We start from the raw sequence: 18,888 nt of genomic DNA on the forward strand, positions 1-18,888 counted from the left end.
TTAAGAACAGAGTTAAGCGCATTTGAGAAGACATTGCTGCTACCTTAGGAGACTACTGGGTCCACAGTGAGCTGCAGCTGATCCCACAGGGCATCCGGTGCCATTTGGGTCTTAAGGAGAATGTGTGAACATAGTGCCAGTGTGATTAGCCCTGAGAGTGATTTAAAATACCTTCCATGCAGATTTTGCCCAGCAGAAGCCAGCTGCTGGGCAGCTGTTACTGCCACATAGGAAGCAAATACAAAAGGTATTTGTGCAAAAAGAATGCATTTTAAAAGGAAAGATTCAGAGGAAATATGCCTAGTATGAAGTAGGGGACCAAGTCTGGAAGGTACTGACACATTTCCTTAGCTTTAAGCACCTGCTTGCAGCCAGATTGCAGCTCCTTAGCTTCCTGAGGCAGCTCAGACGCATGGATAAGGCTGAGGAACTTGGGTCATCAGAGCTGAGATGACATTGTTATTTCAATGTCTGTAGCTGATCTGCTGACTTGCTTTGTGTGGTCCCACAGCAGCAGCACTGCAGAAACACTGGGTCCAGTACCCTCTCTAGGGCTGAGCCATGGATGTGCAGCCATGTCTGACAGCACTCATCTTCTCAGCTCAGCAGAGACAAGCCTACCCTGCAGGAGGCTAGGAAAGCACAGAGACAAATCCTTCTGGTTTTTTTTGTTTGTTTGTTTGTTTTTTTTGTTTGTTTTTGTTTTTGTTTTTGTTTTTTTCTGAGTTTAATGAGATACACATAACTTAAAATTTCAAATATAGTTTCCATTCTCCATGTTTTTTTTTTTTTTTGCTTTAGTTTGCATTTAATATTAAACAGTTTGTGTCTGCTCTCAGTAGTCTCAAGAAGTTTGGAGGAGTCTGAGATGAGACAGAACTAACAGAATTGAGATCCTTTGAGGTTTTTCTGCATGCATAAGCTGACTCAGGCAATCTCCTGACCTGAAAATGGTCAGAAAAGGGGAAACTACTAAGAAAAGTACCAGATCATTTGGACCTCTGTTCAAGCTTCACAGGGATATTCTGATGGAAGCTCTCACGCTCAGTGTCATTCTTGGCAAAAATGACATGTTAGGTACTGTGAAAGGTTAAGGTCAGATGTTCATAGAAGTGTGGAATTCCATCGAATAAGTAGAAGAAATGGAAGAATATGAATACAGTTTTGCTATTAAAATAAGAATAGTTCCACATTTAAACAACTTTACATTAAAAAAAACAGGTCAAGTGGTAGACAAAACAGTAGAAGAAAGGTACTGTCATGTTTGGTTGCAGGAATGCTAAACTGTATATGTCTGGGGCTCATCTCAGTAATATCTTTTAGCAGAATTAGGATTTATGGAGCCTTGTTTGTTTCAGATGAACAATGGCTTCCCCTTCATAGCTTTTTGCTGAGGAGAGAAGGTATTCATTCCAAAGGCAAGGAAATGAATCAATATCCATTCCATTCGGTATTGATTTATCTCCATTTTAAACTCTTCCTTCCTTGAGAAATGATGAAATATTTTCAGCATTTGTGTGTGTGGAAAACACCCAGTAAAGCTTCCAACTGGATCAACATTATTAAACGATGCTTTCAAGTCATGGCAAACACAGAGACCACAGAGATTGCCTTTCTCAAACTGATGTGTGGAGTATCTCAGAAACACGGGTGTGCAATACCTGGGCAATGAACCTGGAAGGCTCTGAGGAACGGAAATAAAAGGCTGTGCTTTAGCACAGTCCCCAGCAAAGGTTGGGGCACAGCCAGTAAGCAAGGGGCATAAACTGGGAAATGAAACAAAAGCGAAGGCCAGTGTCAGCCCAGGTGTTCCTGTGCTGTGGGTAGGGATGAGGACAGAGTGCCCCAGCCTTTTCCATGCTCAGCTGACCTGTCGAGGGTGCAGCTCCAGACAGCAGCCCAGTCTCACCACTCACTGTGCATCATCTGTGTGGCTTCAATGAGGATGAGGAGCTGGGTGCAGTTAGACCTGCATCATTACCTGCAGGGACAGTCTGAGAGGCAAAGCCTCCAAGCCCTCTGAAGTAATAAACAGTATCACAAAGAATCCTGGTGATACATCTTCCTGAAAGACACGGACTGGGAATATTCTTCATATTCATTAATTTATTAATGAGTCAGATGCCACCCAAACACCTGAGTTGATAGCGGGAAAAATCTGCAACAAACTTGAGTTGCCTCCAGGCTAAAGGCTCAACTTGGAGTGCTCCTGGGATGACTGAGAAAGGGGTACACAGAGACACAATTGTCTCACATGTGCTCTTATCAGCACCCACACTTTTACTGCCAAAGGGCACCTTATATTGATATGCTATAAACAAATTACAGAAGTCTAAATAATGTTTAAGTAAAAGCAGCATAGGCCCACATGTCTTGGTACAACTTAGAGTTGTAGTTGTTCCTTTTCATTATTACAACTGAATCTGCTCAGATGCCCTTACAGTGAGTTTCATCTCTGTCTAATTTTTTTTGAAGTTAAAAGTGAAAGTTCATATGATAAGAATCAATGAATCACACAGTATTGGCATGGGGTTAGTTGAGTGCTGCTGTGGATGGCAGCTCAACTGGGCTTTTATTGTAGTAAAGAGATTGAATTTTCAGTAAAACTGGCATCCTTGTAGAGCCCATGGAGAATTACGGCTCCTGTGGGAAGTTGGCCTTTCCTGGCAAGGAGAGAATGTAATCAAAAGCAATTTTCAGTCAAGAATTTCCTTTCTCCAACTCCTGATGAATTCTGGAGCAAGTCTTCAGATTTCCTTTTGCCTGACACCCACAAGCACAGGGCTGAACAACTGCAGCACTTACTGGAGTAATAGTTCAATACATGGAGAGATAAGATGGTGAAAGTAGTAGTGGTTACAAACATTATTAGAATCACATTTCAAAGAGATTCTTTTATTGTTTGGAGAAGATTTGTCTTGTGCAGCAGGACATGTAGGTACCACTTCTAGACAAAAACTAATCACCTTCAGCATTGGTTTAACACCAGTAAATCACCAATTCCTGTGGATTCCATCAGTCACTTCTGCTGATTCCTGTCGTGAACAAATTAAACCCACTATTTTTTTTTCCTCTTTTCAGTAACTTTTTCTATTCATAGCATTAGCTGATCACAGTAAAGGACAAAACTGTAATCACTGTAACTGAGAAGAGACAGTCCAGAAGAAAGTAAAAGAAAACCTTGCTCTAGGTTGGGCCATACCTTTTTTCAAAAAAAGGATCTTAAACTCTGTGTGAAGTTAATTGACAACAATACCTTTTTTTTTTTTACTTTATTTTTCTGTCCCACTCCATCCCTGTAAGCAGGCTTTTTACTTTTTCATGCAGTTGACCTAAACCTTGTCCCTTGCTTGTGGTGGCTATATATAGTATACGTGTCAATCAGCTACACTGACATACATTTAGTTGCAAGTAATTATGTTTGGCTAGATGAAACTGTACAGTTAAACTTAATTATGACCAGATGTGTTTCAATATAGCCTTTCAACCTTTGAATTACCCAATATGCTCTCACGCATACTTTTCCTTTATCTCATTAATTGACTCAGTAAGTAATCACAGACAACCATCAGTACTATAACCATAATGAGGGAGGTACTAAGCTATAAGACTGCAGGCTGTGGCTTTGCCTAAGCTGAAGGCTTTCAGCCTTTCAGAAGGCTGAAAGCCTGGCTTTCGAAAGGCCTGGCTTATGGTGCCGAGTTACTCCTGTGACTCCGATGTTACCCGTTACCTTCCAGCCAGCACAACAGTCACAGCTCCACTGAACTGAGGTGGTTTTGTTTGTGGCTATATTTATGAGTCAGATGAAGCTGGGGACAAGGAACAAGAGTTGAATACATTACACATTCCCATTCACTTGGGTGAAGACAAGGCAGAGGAAGAGTTTTGCCTCAGTTTGACTTTTGGTTCCCAGGACAGTCCCAAGGACACTTGTCTGTGGTGCAGTCCATGTATCATTGCTGGTCTTAGCATTTTTGTTTTCCTTTTTCAGAAAAGCCCCTAGGATGCTAGGAGCATGGAGATCCTTTGAAAAGAGAGGAGCCAGACTGCTGAGACCTTTTCTCTCTCAATGCAATTAAGTTCTTGCCTTTTTCTTTTATATGCCTCCTAACCACTTCTTTTTTAAGTTTGTATTTCCTCTAGTAATGATATATACCACTTGGGGAAAAAAGGGAAGACTTTTACTGTTTACCCTGGAATCTTTTCTGAATGGATTAAAGGTAGGACAAAATACTTTAGAGGGCTTATTACCATGTTTTATTTAATATGGTTACATGAAAATTCCAACACCAAATTCTATGCAGAAGAGATGATTTAGAGGGTTTTTTTTTCTATGAGAAAGACAGTAAAATGAAGGCGGCAAATCTTCCTAATTCAAAGTATACTAATGGCCAAATTGCTCTGTACCACCAGTAGTGTGCTATCACTTCATTCTGTGTGCCAAAGAAATTATTACTAGATAGGATTACAAAAGTAAATTCATATTGGGCATATCTTTCATCTCCATATCAACAGGGATGTAAAAATGGAGTCATTAAGTTTCCCTTTCTTAGAGAAAACTTTAAATGATGAAGGTAACACGTTTTTGAAGTGTGTTGACCTGAAAGGCCTCAGAGAACAAGGTTTCAACTGAAGAGGTGGAGGAAGGGTGGGAGGAGGGGTGTGGAATGATATTGTCAATTAAACCCTGGGTTAGGGAATGAAAAATGACATCACCTGCATATTTCTGACACCCACACCAACACACAGGGCTGATAAATACAGCAAATTCAAACTTGGTGAAGTGAGATAGTTGAGTAGATTTAAAGGGACAGCTTTGTCAAATGTGCTATTTTAGAGGGGGAAAAAGAGAACAATAAAACATTTTGGCTGTGTTGTACCTTTGATGCTTATCCAAAATGATTTTGCCAGGCTCCTGAAATAGTAAGCTGCTTGCCTTAGAGGTGATCATTCTTTCCATCCTTTGCTTCTTGCTTTCCCTGCTACAATATCAAGCTTCTTACAGAAAATTAAAAAAAAAAAAAAAAGAATGAGCGAGTACCTCATCTTCAAAAGACTTTTATAAATGGAAACATTAGAGGTACGCAGTGAAATTGAGGGCTTGGACAGGAAGGACAGGAAGACAGAGTGGCATTTATTTTATTTCATATGTGCCATGTCACATAAAGTATCAGATGATCTCAAACGTGTTGTACTCATGTTTCTCACTAAAGGCCAATGATCTTTCTTGAGAAGGTGAGGATAAATCTCCCCTGGAAGCACACAGGATTTTAGAAAGAAATTACTCAGCCAACAAGCTGGGGGTTCCTGGCTTGCCTTTGAGTCCTAACCAACAGAAGCCTTTAGGAACCTGGGGGAGAAAATATGTCTAAGCCACTAATGTGGGGTTTATGAATGGGGTTTATGAACATTTGGCATTTACTGAGTGTGCATAGACAGACTATCAGGGACAGGAGGTGGGCACAGGGTAGCAGCTCTATGCTAAAACTTTACAAATAAGGTAACTCAAGCCTTAGAAACCCACGAACTCTGCTGGCAATGCTGAACAGCAAGACACCTGGACGGATGCCTGGATGGTCAGACCTTTTTCCCAGCTGTGTGGTCAGTGCCAGTGAGGAACAGCAGAGAGAAGGGAGAGCCCAATGCAGCCACACGGGCATCTGAAAAGTCTCTGTCCTCAATTTTAAAGAGAGAAGAAAAAAATCAAACTAATAATAATAATTACAGATAAAATGTAATTTGTTCAGGAAGTACTGGTTTCCAAAATCAGAATAGGCTCCTTCTGTAGCAGTAAAAGCCTACTACATTAATAAAAATAAAAAAAATTCCCAGGCCGCTGCTCAGATCAGAGTTGTGAGTCAAGCATGGTGTGAGCAGCCGCCCTGCAAACCTCCCCAAGCCCCTCACTCAGGCATCTCACATCCACCCTGGCTGGCTGAGAGCACCCCATGTGGCTTCTACAGCCCTGCCCAGTGCCCACCTGATGCCCACCACACCTGGCTGGGCTTCCCCAGTCTGGGCAGGCCTCACCACTGCCTGCAGTCCCCAGCCCCCTCCTGGGAAAGGATCAAGCACAAAGTGCATTTGCAGCACCATATCCATATAGCCAAAGAAAAGCAATTTTCCCCTCAGGAGGTGAGCTCTCTGAGCTCTTCTGCACAGTAACCTCACCAGGCAGCTCCAGAAGCACAAGGTTACTGCACTAGCTTAATATGCAACCCAGCACTGTGTATTTTCATACTTAATATGCAGATCTAATTGCTTGCCTGCATTTTGATTACCTTCTCTTCCTGGAATTTGCTCTTGTGTGGATAATCCTAGTGAACTTCAAAGCATGAATTTGGTGGCTTTTATATTTTTATTTCTGCAGTTTGTGTCTGAGGTCAGTGTCAAAACTCTTTGTAAGGCGCAGGACTAATTTTTTTTTAGTATAGAAGAAAAATAAAGTCCCTTAGCATTCAGTTGTCCTCCTTTTTTAACCTCAGGACCTTTACATTTAATGAACTGGAAGGTTACCCATTTGGTCTGGCCACAATTAGCACTTACACATTTAGTCCCCTGCCAGCATCATCCTCAGTCCTGCCTACCTAATACTAGTTTCAAGAATGGTTCATATGTAATACCTTTTAAGAGAAAGGCTATTCCTCATTTCTGAGTGTAAATGTGAAGCTATTTGTCGAAGTACTTCCCTGTCTCTAACTGCTAAACCCAACCCACACAAATGCATTTCCCTGTAACTGCCCCCACTTCCCACTCTCCCTCACTTTTCACTTCTTTTCCCATTATCCACCTCCCCAGCAATAAAATACAATAAATTTGTTTGCCTCTTTTGATGTGGTGAATGTCTACTTTAAATGCCACCTTGTTTGAAGACTTGGGGAAAAAAAAAAGAAAAGAAAAATAGCCACAGAACAAACTAATCTCCCTTTCCAAATATAAAATAAAAGCTGTCTTATTTTTGGCTTTGCAGCAGCTCATGTGTCATTTTCATCATTTCTCTCCCTCTAGATGACTGAGAAGCAGTGAGAGGAGGCGAGAAAAAAACTTTTTTTTTTGTTCCCCCTAGAAAATACATATTCAAAGCTCTCCCTAACCTGATTTCTTTCTATATTCAATCATGCATAGCCAAAGCTAAAATGAACCTCAATAACCTGATGTATTTGTCAACTTTCCGTAAAATGTGTATTGGTGATTAGACCAATATAATGGCATCAGCAACGTGATACACAGAGGCTGTAAGTTTTAGTGTTATAATTGTTAGATTTGCAGTGCCTGGCAGCAAACTAAGGGAAGCAGGACTGCCAGGGATAGTTACAAGCAAGCTGTGAAGTAGGGCAATTTGATTAGCTATTAACTGTCCCTTTACCCCAACAGCAAAGGGGAAGTGGTGCAAGAATCAGTTTTAGGCAATACTGGGCCTATTTTTGCTTAAGTGCCACAGGGCCTGACTCCAGCTCACTTGGATCAACAATGAATTGCTCCAGCAATCCCAAGAACAGCAGATCCAGCCATTAACTCTTTCAATTTCTTGGATTCTTCATTAACAAAAGGATTTTTTCCCTTTGGGCTTTTTTTCAGTACCCTTCAGCAGGCAGATGACAACACAAGATGAGCTTTGAGGTTCTGCTCTCTAAACTTAATCTCCCCAAAATGACAGATAATACCTTCACACAGGTAAAAAATACAACACAGCAGCATTTACTGCAGATATTGGTCCAGTGAATGCAGGCAGTGATTAATTCTGATGTCTGTACGTCTCTTCATAAGAGGTTTTGTTAGCCAGTGTACTAGGATAGTAGAAAAATCTAGTTGGGTTGCACAATTGTAAACACAATGTTCTGTCTCAAATATTTGACTTTCAACTTAAACTGCTTGGACAAAAAAAAAAAAAAAAAAATAAGAATGCTTAGTTCATACCACCACGACTGCTTTGTATCAAAAAGCCCTTCCAGTGTGTAAATATTGTCAGCTGAATTTTCCTAAATGTATTGCTACCCTGGGAGAATAAAGCATGAAGATGTCCAATAAACACTCTTGAAATCCATGCTTCTATCCTCTCAGCTGTAACAAAGAAGGTTATTCAGGGAATGTGCTGGCTGATGTACAGAGATGTAATTCGCCTTTTGGGACCTTTGGTTGTTGATTAGAAGTTCCAAGTGTAATGAGTGAGTGCAGCTGCAAATGGGACTGCTGTACTGTGCCAGTGGGTTTGCCACTCTGCTCCTGAACAGCAGCTCAAAATCTGGCACCACACAACTGTTGTAAAGTAGAAATGCTGCTTTCCCTGAGTTCTGTGCATAACTCCTCCTTCCAAGTCCCTAGCATCAAGCCTATTTTCTTGCCGTAGCATTTAACCTAGATATTTACTACTTAAATCATTACCCCACCTCTTGCTTCTGCCTTATTCTTGCTCCCCAAGAATGCAGCCTGAGCTGACCTCAAGCTGTTTGCTTGAACCTTTGCCCCAGCTTACCATCAGCCATACACAGCCCTGATCCCTCTGTGTTGGACATACACAAGCTTCTGCCACAGTCCTGCCCTTAAAATAGAACTTCTCCTGTTTCTCTCAAAGACTGCTAATGTCTCTAGTGGAGGAGCTGGAATAATGCTTATTCTTTCAGCACACAGCTATCAATTAGCACTGATGCTTCATCTGGAAGTTTCAAAGTCTGATAGATCTATTAATAGTAAAAAGTCAAGGCACATAATTTCTGGATACTCTAAAATTCAATTTCAATTCTATTTGACTGTCCTGGATTTTTATTGAAAGTTATCATCCATATGTTTCTGCTAAAATGTTTCTTTATCCTGATGTTATCTCGAGTTTGGTGCAGATTTGTTCAATGCATGATCTTGATAAAATGGGGAATGTGATCATGCCTCAAGTTCTGCTGCAGACTGTGCTCATGACTGATGCAAGATCCAAAAGGACTGAGGAAAATGTCACTCCCTCAAAAAAAACCCCACTAAACCCCACACCAATCTTCTGAAGAAAAAAGCAGGAGGCTCAAAAATAAGATGTCCTGATGGGTCTTTTGCAGGACTCCAGCACTGGACACTTAAAAGGCACAATTTTCCTTCAAGACCTGCAGATTAACCTCCAAGCTTGTCAGCTATTGAAAGGGCTTTACTCTACCCTGATCATCAGCTGGAGTTGGCTGAGGCCCAGCCTAAAGCACAGGGCAGCACAGAAGCTACATTTAGCTGTTTTTAACTCACATAAAGAGCATTAGGACAGGAGTAGCACTGAGATGCACAAAAGCGAAAATGTACAAATCTCTTGCTTTCACCCTCCTGGTTCTGATTTCCAAGAATGGCTTCCAAGTTTCCTATATGTTTTACAAGCAACAAATTTAAAGCCTCTCAGTGGTACCAAGTTGGTAGTCAAGTCACACCATGATGTTCATATTCCTCCAAATTCCCCGCCCTTTCTTCACTCCATGTGTTAAAAGTACATCCTTGCTGCCCTGTTTATGTTAATTGCAATGAGCCCTAATTCAGGTAGTCCACACAAAGATTTAATAGGATATAATTGCATAGTTACATAGTGTGAATCTGAATTTAGGCCCTAATGAAAACACAGGAATTACCGAAGACCAGTCTTAAATGAATTAATCCAGTCATACTATTTCATTTATTTAAGGAATTGTATTTATCAATAGTTACCCATGTTCTGCAAAATGCAGAGTCTTTCTGTCTTTTATATTCACAAGTTCATGGTGCCCTAGAAGTCTTTTCTTCGTATAGTGAAGGAATTAGTTTTCTTTCATTTGAGAAAAAGAAAATGTGTGGCTGTATAGATGATGATGATGATGACTAAATAAAATGCCTAATAGTAATAATAACAATAACCAGTCCTTTTAAGAGACTTCAGGTGCAATGTAACACTGCCTCTCAGTTGTTTTTCCCTTTTATATTTGCTATTTACCTATTCTTTCAACAAGGCCTCATCACAATTAGAAATCAAAGTTCTCATTCATTAGCACTTAAAACACACCATAATATTCATGGTAATTGGACAGAACAAACAGACATCTTGCTTTTAGAATGATAGCTCCTTCTGTGTGCATTATCATTCTTCTCATTCTCATCATTATTTTGATATCTAATATAGTTTGCATTATAAAAAAAAGAACCAACCAACCAACCAAAACCCCCACTGCACTGACGAGTATATAAATAGCATGGATCTGGTACTTTATATCTTCTAACAAAAAGGAGTTACATTCTCCTTGTTAGAGAAAACACTATGTTTCTGAAGGCCAGAATAAAGATTTAACAATAGCTTCAAAAATACAACATTAGAAGTGAGAAATGCTGAGAATGAACAAATTATTTTGTAATTTTACACATCCATGCATGATCGTATTCACTTGCTCATCTCAGACTGGATGTGTTCCTCTGTTGTGCACTGTTCTGGACTTAATGCCATAGAAACTGATAAAGATAAATGATGATAAAGAAGCAGAAGCAAAGATGGAAAAACTATGAAGGATGAGGTTTTTATAGCCAAAATAGGGACCTGACTTTTAAAGATAACTATACCAAATATAGATCAATAAAGGAGTAAATTAGATTTGAATTAGGTCCTGAAATGAATCTGTGGGACTTTGGTCTTTTTTATCTAAGTCCATGTCAGTCTGAGGAAGCTGGAACAGGCTGTTTGTGTGATCAAGAATCTCCAAGTCAAACCAAGGGCATCAACTGCACGTATTGTCCTTTTTCTGTAGCCACAAAACTATTACACCGGAAAAAATGCACACTGGATCCTCTGGGAAAGCAGAAACCCAGATTAATCACTGGGATTGTGGGACCAGGACCATCCAAAAGAAATGCTGAAGTGTGGAATGAACTCTACAAGGACAATCTTTGCAAACAACCAACCAGGGCTGTGCCAGGACTATACCCAAATGCTTGTAGAAAAGTAGAGAAGAGTCCTTTGCTATAATTCTGAAAATCTGAATTGCTCTGTTTTATTGTATAAACCCATTTTATTTTCTTTCAGATGTTATTCAGGAACTATACACCCCTGAAATAGATGAGTATTTTTCATTAATTATGAAACTTCTCTACACTGTCCCTTATAAGTAAGAGCTCATTCCTCTTATCAAACACCAACATTTGCATCACATCCAGAACAGCAAGATAAAAATCCAGACCTCTTGGGCAATAACTCACACCTCCTACCCATGCTAAGAATCCATCCAGAAGCATAACTGTCTAAACAGACTAAATAGAATTCATTCTTTTTTATTATAGTTTAATGTTCTGGTTTTTAGCCATTTTTCAAGTAAAATATCTCTCTCTCCAGTAATTAAAGAACACTAATTTCAGACTCAGATGTATATGAGGAACAGTACAAAGGTCAGTCTCCATAAGATTCTGCTTTATGATAAATGTGAAAAATATCATACATTTATTGCAGAGAGATTGAAAGAATAGCACATATATGGGTGTCAGATATAGTAAAAAAAAAAAAAGTAAAAAGAGACAAGACTAGGATAAGTGTAATTCTAAACTTGCTCAAAGACAGAATTTTAGAATTCGATGATTTTAAGGCTTTTCTCTTTTTAAAGGTAAAAGTCCATGATATAAATACTCTCTTTCGGAGCAGTTGTTTAAGCCATTCATCTATATCACAATTTTCACACACAAAAAAAAAAGGGTGACACCAAAGGCACTATTGTCCAGACAAGACATTTCTATAAATTTTGTATATTTCTCCACCCTGGACTTGCATTCCTGTCATGCAGTTGTCATTCTCTTGATATGAAAAGATGAAAGGCAAAGCAACGTTTCTTAAAAGTAATTTCTTTGTTAAAAGTTTTAAATAACATTTAGTTTGGAGTTAGACAAGACCTTTCAATATGAAGGTTCAAAAGCAGGTATTTGTCACAAAATATCCCAGAGGACTACTATATTTTTAATATCTACAGAGGCATCTTTGGGGCAGGAGCTCTTCATTCTTTTTCTCTCAGTTTAATGACCTCTTGATTGGGAAGGAAATTTTTAGCCATCAGGATGTTTTTAATGAGAAAAATTAAAAACATCATTACTGAGAGAAAAAATTAGGTCTTTCCTTTAATCTGTACAAGACATGACAGAGGATGCAGAAGAGAAAAAATTACACACAGTAATACCGTATTTAAAACTAAGTCTCTGTTCTTCCAATTCATTAGACATCTCTATCACAAGTCCTGCAGAACAAGATTTACCCCTGACGTGTAATCTGAGTTGAAAATTGAAACTATAAGCTTTAAATTAAGATCACAGAATAAGAAAGGTTTAGAAATAGACAGAGAGAAAAAATTACAGAAGAAATAAAACATTTCAGCAGAATTTTCAATAGTATTTTTCCTCCAAGTTTTCTGTAAAGAACCTGCACCTAACTTATCTCCAAAGACCAATAGTGTTTATCACTGACTGATTCCTGATATCAATTCTATCCAAATTTCCCAAATTATCTAAAAATATCAGTTGTATAACTTGATGTCAGATAATTTAATTACATCCATAGAAAGAGGGTTTTCTATTTATTCCTATTGCCTTTTTCATCTCCATTTTTATCTCTTAACCAGCAGTAGTAGATGCTTGGGTTCAGAAAGAGTAAAAGCCATAATTTCTCAGCTATAAAGTGGAAAGTGTACTCACAGTACACATAACTCTGCTTGTTTGCTTTTTTTTTCCCTTATATGGAGAGATAGGACCCCACTTGCAACACTTTGGCTCCAAACCCCTCCTGCTCTTTTATCCTGGTGGGCCCTGACAAATAGACTTTGATGCCATTGGTCCACAGTGACTGAAGTGTGCAATTTAACCTACCTACCTAGAGTGAAATTTTGAGGGCTAATTGCACACCTAGGTTCCTGGCTTTCCATGAGGATGAGACTATTTATCTCTCTTTTTTTTTTTTATTATTTTTTTATTTTCATTTTTTTAATTTTTATTTTATTTTTAAAAATTTTTTTAACTTGATAAAATATTTTTTTTATTTTTCAATTACCTTATAGTAGGTCCAGCATACTCTGTTTCACATACTGAAGAGCAATAGCAAAGTTACTCCAGTGCTGCACAGAATGTCTGATGCCAGAGCAGTTAGATTGACATTTTCTGAGAGTATTAAATACCCCCATGGTCACAGTTGTACACATGCATCCAAGTTATTAACATAAATTTAAAAGAAAAGTGGTTGTAACAGTTGATTTGACCTGGTCAAATTGTTCGCTGGCTAGAGTCACCACATGGCAAATAATTTGCTTTTACTCTTTAGCAAAAGACTTCCTTGGCAGTGGAGCAGTGATAAAATATTGGAGGAGAAGTAACCAAAAATTCTCTGGCTTTCCAAGCAGTAAAAATTTTGCTATTTTACAAAAATAGAGTAAGAAAAATGTATAGCCTGTAAGAAAAAAAAATAAACCACTATGATTTTGATATATGCCATTTAAAATTCATCAGTTTTCCCTCACTTTCCCTCATAAATCAAAACTGAGTACACAGATCCCAGGCATGAGGAGCAGGTGGTAAAAGAGCATAAAAATCTCTTTCCTATACTTCACAGAGAATTAATTTCATGTTGAAAAGAATGGGTCATTTTTACAGTTAGTTTAGCCACATGGCTCCCAGGTACCAATTTTGTAAAGTATTATCCCTTTGCACTGTGGGTCATTTGTTTCCTCTGCACATTTCCTTGAGACTTACAGAGTTGATATGCATGGATTTTTCTATCTGTGCTTTTGAGTGTATAATGATGATTGGACAGGTTATCTTTCCTTTAATCTGTACAAGACATGACAGAGAATGCAGAAGTTTTCTCATCTGTAACGTAAAATAACTTACAGCACCTGTAAGAAACACAGGCACTGATACCCTGTAAATAGTCCATTTCCCACATTCCTCTAGGCCAGCGGTAGCTGCTAAAAACTGTGCTACCAGGCACAGGTATTGGCTTGGAAATAGATGTATATAGTTGGAGATTTTCTGTAGAAAATTATAGCTTGTATTCGTTTGAGAAACAAGAGCTTTGTGCTCGAACAGAAAACACTCTTTCCCTTACTAACCTCAATAGTTGCTTCTGCCCCAATTATAGAAAATCTTTTGATTTTCCTACTTCTTGAATATCTGTTCTAAATCTTTAGGCTTAGTCCCAGGTTGCCAGACCAATGTATTTCACATCAAAAATTAACGATATCAAGACCAGCAAGTCCTATACCCCTGAGGGACAGTAGGTGAACTTGGATGTCACCGAGTCACAGGTGCCACTGAGACCCCAGAGTAAGCAGTGACACAAGAGCCCTCATGATACCACCACAGAAGTCCTTGGGGACAGTCTAAAGCAGAAATCTCAGATGGATTAATACTGTCAGTTTTTCTACATTTCTATCTATGCATATCTATAAATATCCTCATATCTATAAATATCTACATGTGTGTAAACAGAGCATGGGGTGGCTGCTGCACAGGATAAGACATTTGCTGAGCTACTGCCAAGGTGGGGCTGTGCAATCCTGGGACCAAGGGCAGGGCCTGAGAGTTAAATTCTTCTTGGTCATGGGAAGGCAGTGTTGAATCCCCAGACACGGGAAGGGAAAAACATCACCACAAAAAAACCCAGGAGAGAGCAAGGCAAAGGAGTGCAAGGCTGAGCAAGCATTCTGTTTCCATGATCAGTGTGTTCAATCACACAGCACTGGAGAATTAAGTAGTATTCAATATGCTGAGTGCACTGAATAGAAATTCATATCAAGTTCATTCTACGGTATCAGACATGGTATGTCACCACGTAAGGAAATGTATTTGAGCTACATGAAGGCTGATGCCTTATGTTTTTTAATAAAGTTGAGAGGACAGATTACAAACCTTTGCTTTCAGCCCGAGAATGCAGTAGATGGAAGCTATTTCCTTTGACACACTGAATAATTTGCCTTTTTTGAAGTTACAATAAGATAATGTAAAAAGCTTTGAATACCACATGATGTGAAGTGGTAAGGTTCTAAACTATAGCATCTGAAAGAAAATAGTGTTCGATATAAAAGCGATAGGGTGTTAGAAAAAAAATAGACCAGCAGAATTAAATCCAAAATGCTCATGTGGTACCACTCTGAAAGGAAGGGTAGACTGATATTTTCTCCTTTAATCATGATTTCTTAGAAAGTTTTAACATTTTAACTCAGTGCTCCTGGTTCCTATTTTCCTCTTGGGGGAAAAAAAAAAAAAAAAGGCAAGCAAACCCTACCCTTATAGAGCTACTAACACAATAGCTGACTCATCTCCAGCTGCTCTCCCCTGGCCATGCTCCTCAGCCACCGGTTGGCCTAAGCACAGGATGGTGATGTGTCTTGTTTCACAGCAAGTGCAGTCAGCAACAAGGAGGGATGCTGCAAGGACTTGGTTGCACAGGGTGGGCAGGAAGGATCCTGGAAGGAACCCCCTGTGGAGCTTCCTCCTTCTAAACAATAGATATGTAAGACAAGTGAGGATATGCATCGGGAACTCAGCAACCAGCCCAGTGAAGTGAGTGAAAAAATTTTAACCAGGAAGCTCAGAATGTCACATTAGTACTGAGATAAAGGCAAGAAGGATGCAGGTTACAGGAATAGTATGACACAGTTACTGATCCCTTGAGGCTCCGAGTATTTTGAGACATTCAGTGTGTGTTGTATCCAGTCTATCTGAAACACACAAAGCTGAGTGGCACAAGTCCCTTTTTAGGTATCTGTTTTGTTTTGGGGTTTTTCTTTTTTGATATTGCATATGCTTTAATTTAGTTTCTTAATTTCAGCCACTGTTGACTGTATAACTTTTTAAGAGAGCTTTTCAATCCTGCAAAGAAAGACTTTACAGAAGCAGCTTTCAGAAAGCTGTTTAAAGATCTTTATCTATCTCACTAGCCCTGGCATCCTCCCATCACAAAGCTTTCTGAACAAAAATACATTCATTTTTATGATGTTTCAGAAGAGGTATGTCAGCCTTGAGGGCTGGTTCCTCGTGGTGTTGGGGAACTGTACAGTAGATGTAGGAAACTAAATCAAGCCAGTTGATTCCTGTCCAGTGTCATGACTGTAAAATCCTCCAGGAGGGGTAATGTGGAAAGCAGTTGTATTTGTGCATTCATCACGCATGCTGTGACAAATGACAGTTTTATGGTTAAATGCACTCAAATGGAAGGTTAAGGTTCATCTCCCTTTTCTGCCCTAGACTTCATATATCACCTCAGGTAAAAGTAAGAATCAAATAATACCTTAAACAGCAGATTTACTTTCCCTTGCCTGGTATTTCCAACTCGTGTGTAGTAGCAATTCTTCCCAACCTTGCCTCTTTAGATTAGGCACGTGTGCCTGGAGGTTTCCTTGGGGCTTGGAGTAAGGGGAAGCCTGAAGTCAGACAGGGACACTGAAAGCTATAGCCAAAGCAAAACCAACAGCACATAAAGCCAGCAATAAACAAGCTCAGTCCCAGCTCCAGTGAGAAACAGTGTTATGCTATCCCTTTCTGAGCCAGCTGAGATCTCCTACGAGAAATCAGGCCCTTATGCTTTTCCACAGTTGTAGCAGGATGACAAAGATTTAATTAAGACACTGATAGTTCCTGTGGCATTAGGCAGATAACAGAGAGATTTTATTCTCTTGTTTAAATATGTGAGTTTCAAAGTACTCATAAATCTGTGATGAGTAAGTACCCATATTCTATCTATAAAATGAGGAACTTGCAATGGCAGAAAGAGTTTGTTAAGGTTAAATTAACTGAAACAGAAAAATAAGTAAATCAAAATGCTTAAATCATTCTTGAATAAACCCAAAGGTAAGATTCTGGACTTTTATGAAAATCAGAAGGCCATGAAATTACGGCGATTTTTGTTGCTGACAGTTTAGCACCTTAAGAGCTTGTTTGTGTCTCCTCCCCATTGTCTTTGCATGTTATGAACAAGTCTGTTTCTCAGTTGCAGAGGTCCATCAGTTTTTTATTCAATCATGTTTATATATCTTGTAATTTTTGGCAAGGGTTCAGCAGAATATAAACCTCTAGAGTCTAGAAAAGATAGTAACAGATGTAATGTATACTTTATTCGCCATATGCCATACATATATCAAGAGAATCAGCAAAATATAGGTAATCCCAAGTGGAAATATATCCTCCCAAAACAAATAGAGATTTTGGAAAGATAACATGGCCTCTGTAAGAACAGAGGAAAGAAAAATGGAAACTCAGTTTAGGGACACCATGCAGAATTAGAGAGTGAAATCAACTTTTTGGAAATTAGGGCAACAGGGAGATAAGTTCAGTAAAAGACAGACAACATTGGACCACATCGTCAGATAGAATGTGGATTAACATAAGGCCAGTTGCCCAGGGACATCCAGGCTGAGGACAAACCTTTAGGGAAGTGCACTAAAGGGATGCTCTCAACAGGTCTTGCTGCTGGGCAGCCCAGGAGAGCCTGTGCCTCAGCAGCTGGGAACACCCACCCTGCACACCAGGGTGTGGGCTCCAAAATGGATCAGCAAAGGATGGCGACAAAAGCTGACCTCAGAGAGTACATGTAGCCTACCCCGAGTGCCAGGGGTTTTCCCAGGTGAAACGACAAAGCACATCTAGATTTATTTTTGACTCATATCTGCTGTAAGGAAAACAAGTATTTTACATCCCTGAAAAAGAGGAAGAACCATGTAGGTTAAACACATGAAGAACTGTTGGGAATGGTGACAATTCTTGGAGCTACTCATTTCTCTGTGGATAAAATAACTTCTGAATTTATGGATTTTTTTTCAACATAGTGAAAGATAAAGCAGATGCCAGATAATGGTTAGGCAGAGGATGGGCTCCAATAACATTGTGGCCATGATGGAAACTATATAATGCAGAGATATTGCACATGCTTTGTAGGCTGTGAAAAGAGAAGTTTTGTGGAGTTTTGTACATTTATCTGTATGTACTAAAAGAAAAGGATTTATTTAACAGGCTGGTTGGTACACATCAAGCCGATAGCATTGTACCTTGAAAGTTCTATCCTCATCTACTTTAATAGATTGAAACTATGCTCTCTTCCTTGTAGCTCCCATCCTAGAGAGATGTTTTAGAGGCCTTGTGTGTTCATTCTGCATGCACAACTGTCAAGTAGATTTTGCTGCTTTACTGCTAACAGTTAACTAAATGCCACATTTCTCCACTAGTAAGAGCAACTACACTTTGGCATATTGAATAGGAATCAGAGGGAGACAAAAATAAAACTCAAGGAAAGCATAGCAGCTAATAGTACTTACCACAAGAGTAATAATAGTAGATGACACATAAGATAGAGGTATAATTCAGACAAAAGGAAAATATATTTGCTAGAAAAGATTGCAAGAAACAATCTGGGCATTGATTATCCATGTCAAAAACAGCTTAAGGGAGGAGAGAGAGAGTCCTGAGTCAGTATTTCCCATGTTTATTTCTCTGCTGAATTCCCTTAGTAGTGTAACAAAAAATTCCTTGGTGGCCCTTATCTGTCCTCATTATGTTATGTGCTTCCAATTTCTCCTTTTTTTTTTTTTTTTTTTTTTTTTTTTTTTTTTTTTTTTTTTTTGTGGTTTTGTTTGTTTGGTGGTTTGTTTTTTGTTTTGTTGTGGTTTTTTTTGTTTTTGTTGTTTGGTTTTGTTGTTTTTGGTTTGGTTTTGGTTTGATTTTTTTGATTTTTTTCTCAGGAACAGCTGCCTGAAATCTCAGCCTCTCACTGGTTCCATATCAGCTGTTTCTGCAGGAGTGTGCCCTGGGGTGAAGAGGAGTGGAGGATTTACTGGGCAAGGGGAAGATGTGAGAAGCCCATACTGAATCCAGACCTGGATCCAAGAGCTTTTCACAGACATATATTGTGAACTACCAGGAATGGGCTCCTGGGAAAAGGAGGCA

This window comes from Pipra filicauda, unplaced genomic scaffold, assembly GCF_003945595.2.
Source record: "Pipra filicauda isolate LSUMZ 115617 unplaced genomic scaffold, ASM394559v2 scaffold214_size1419223_pilon, whole genome shotgun sequence".
Taxonomy (NCBI): Eukaryota; Metazoa; Chordata; class Aves; order Passeriformes; family Pipridae; genus Pipra; species Pipra filicauda.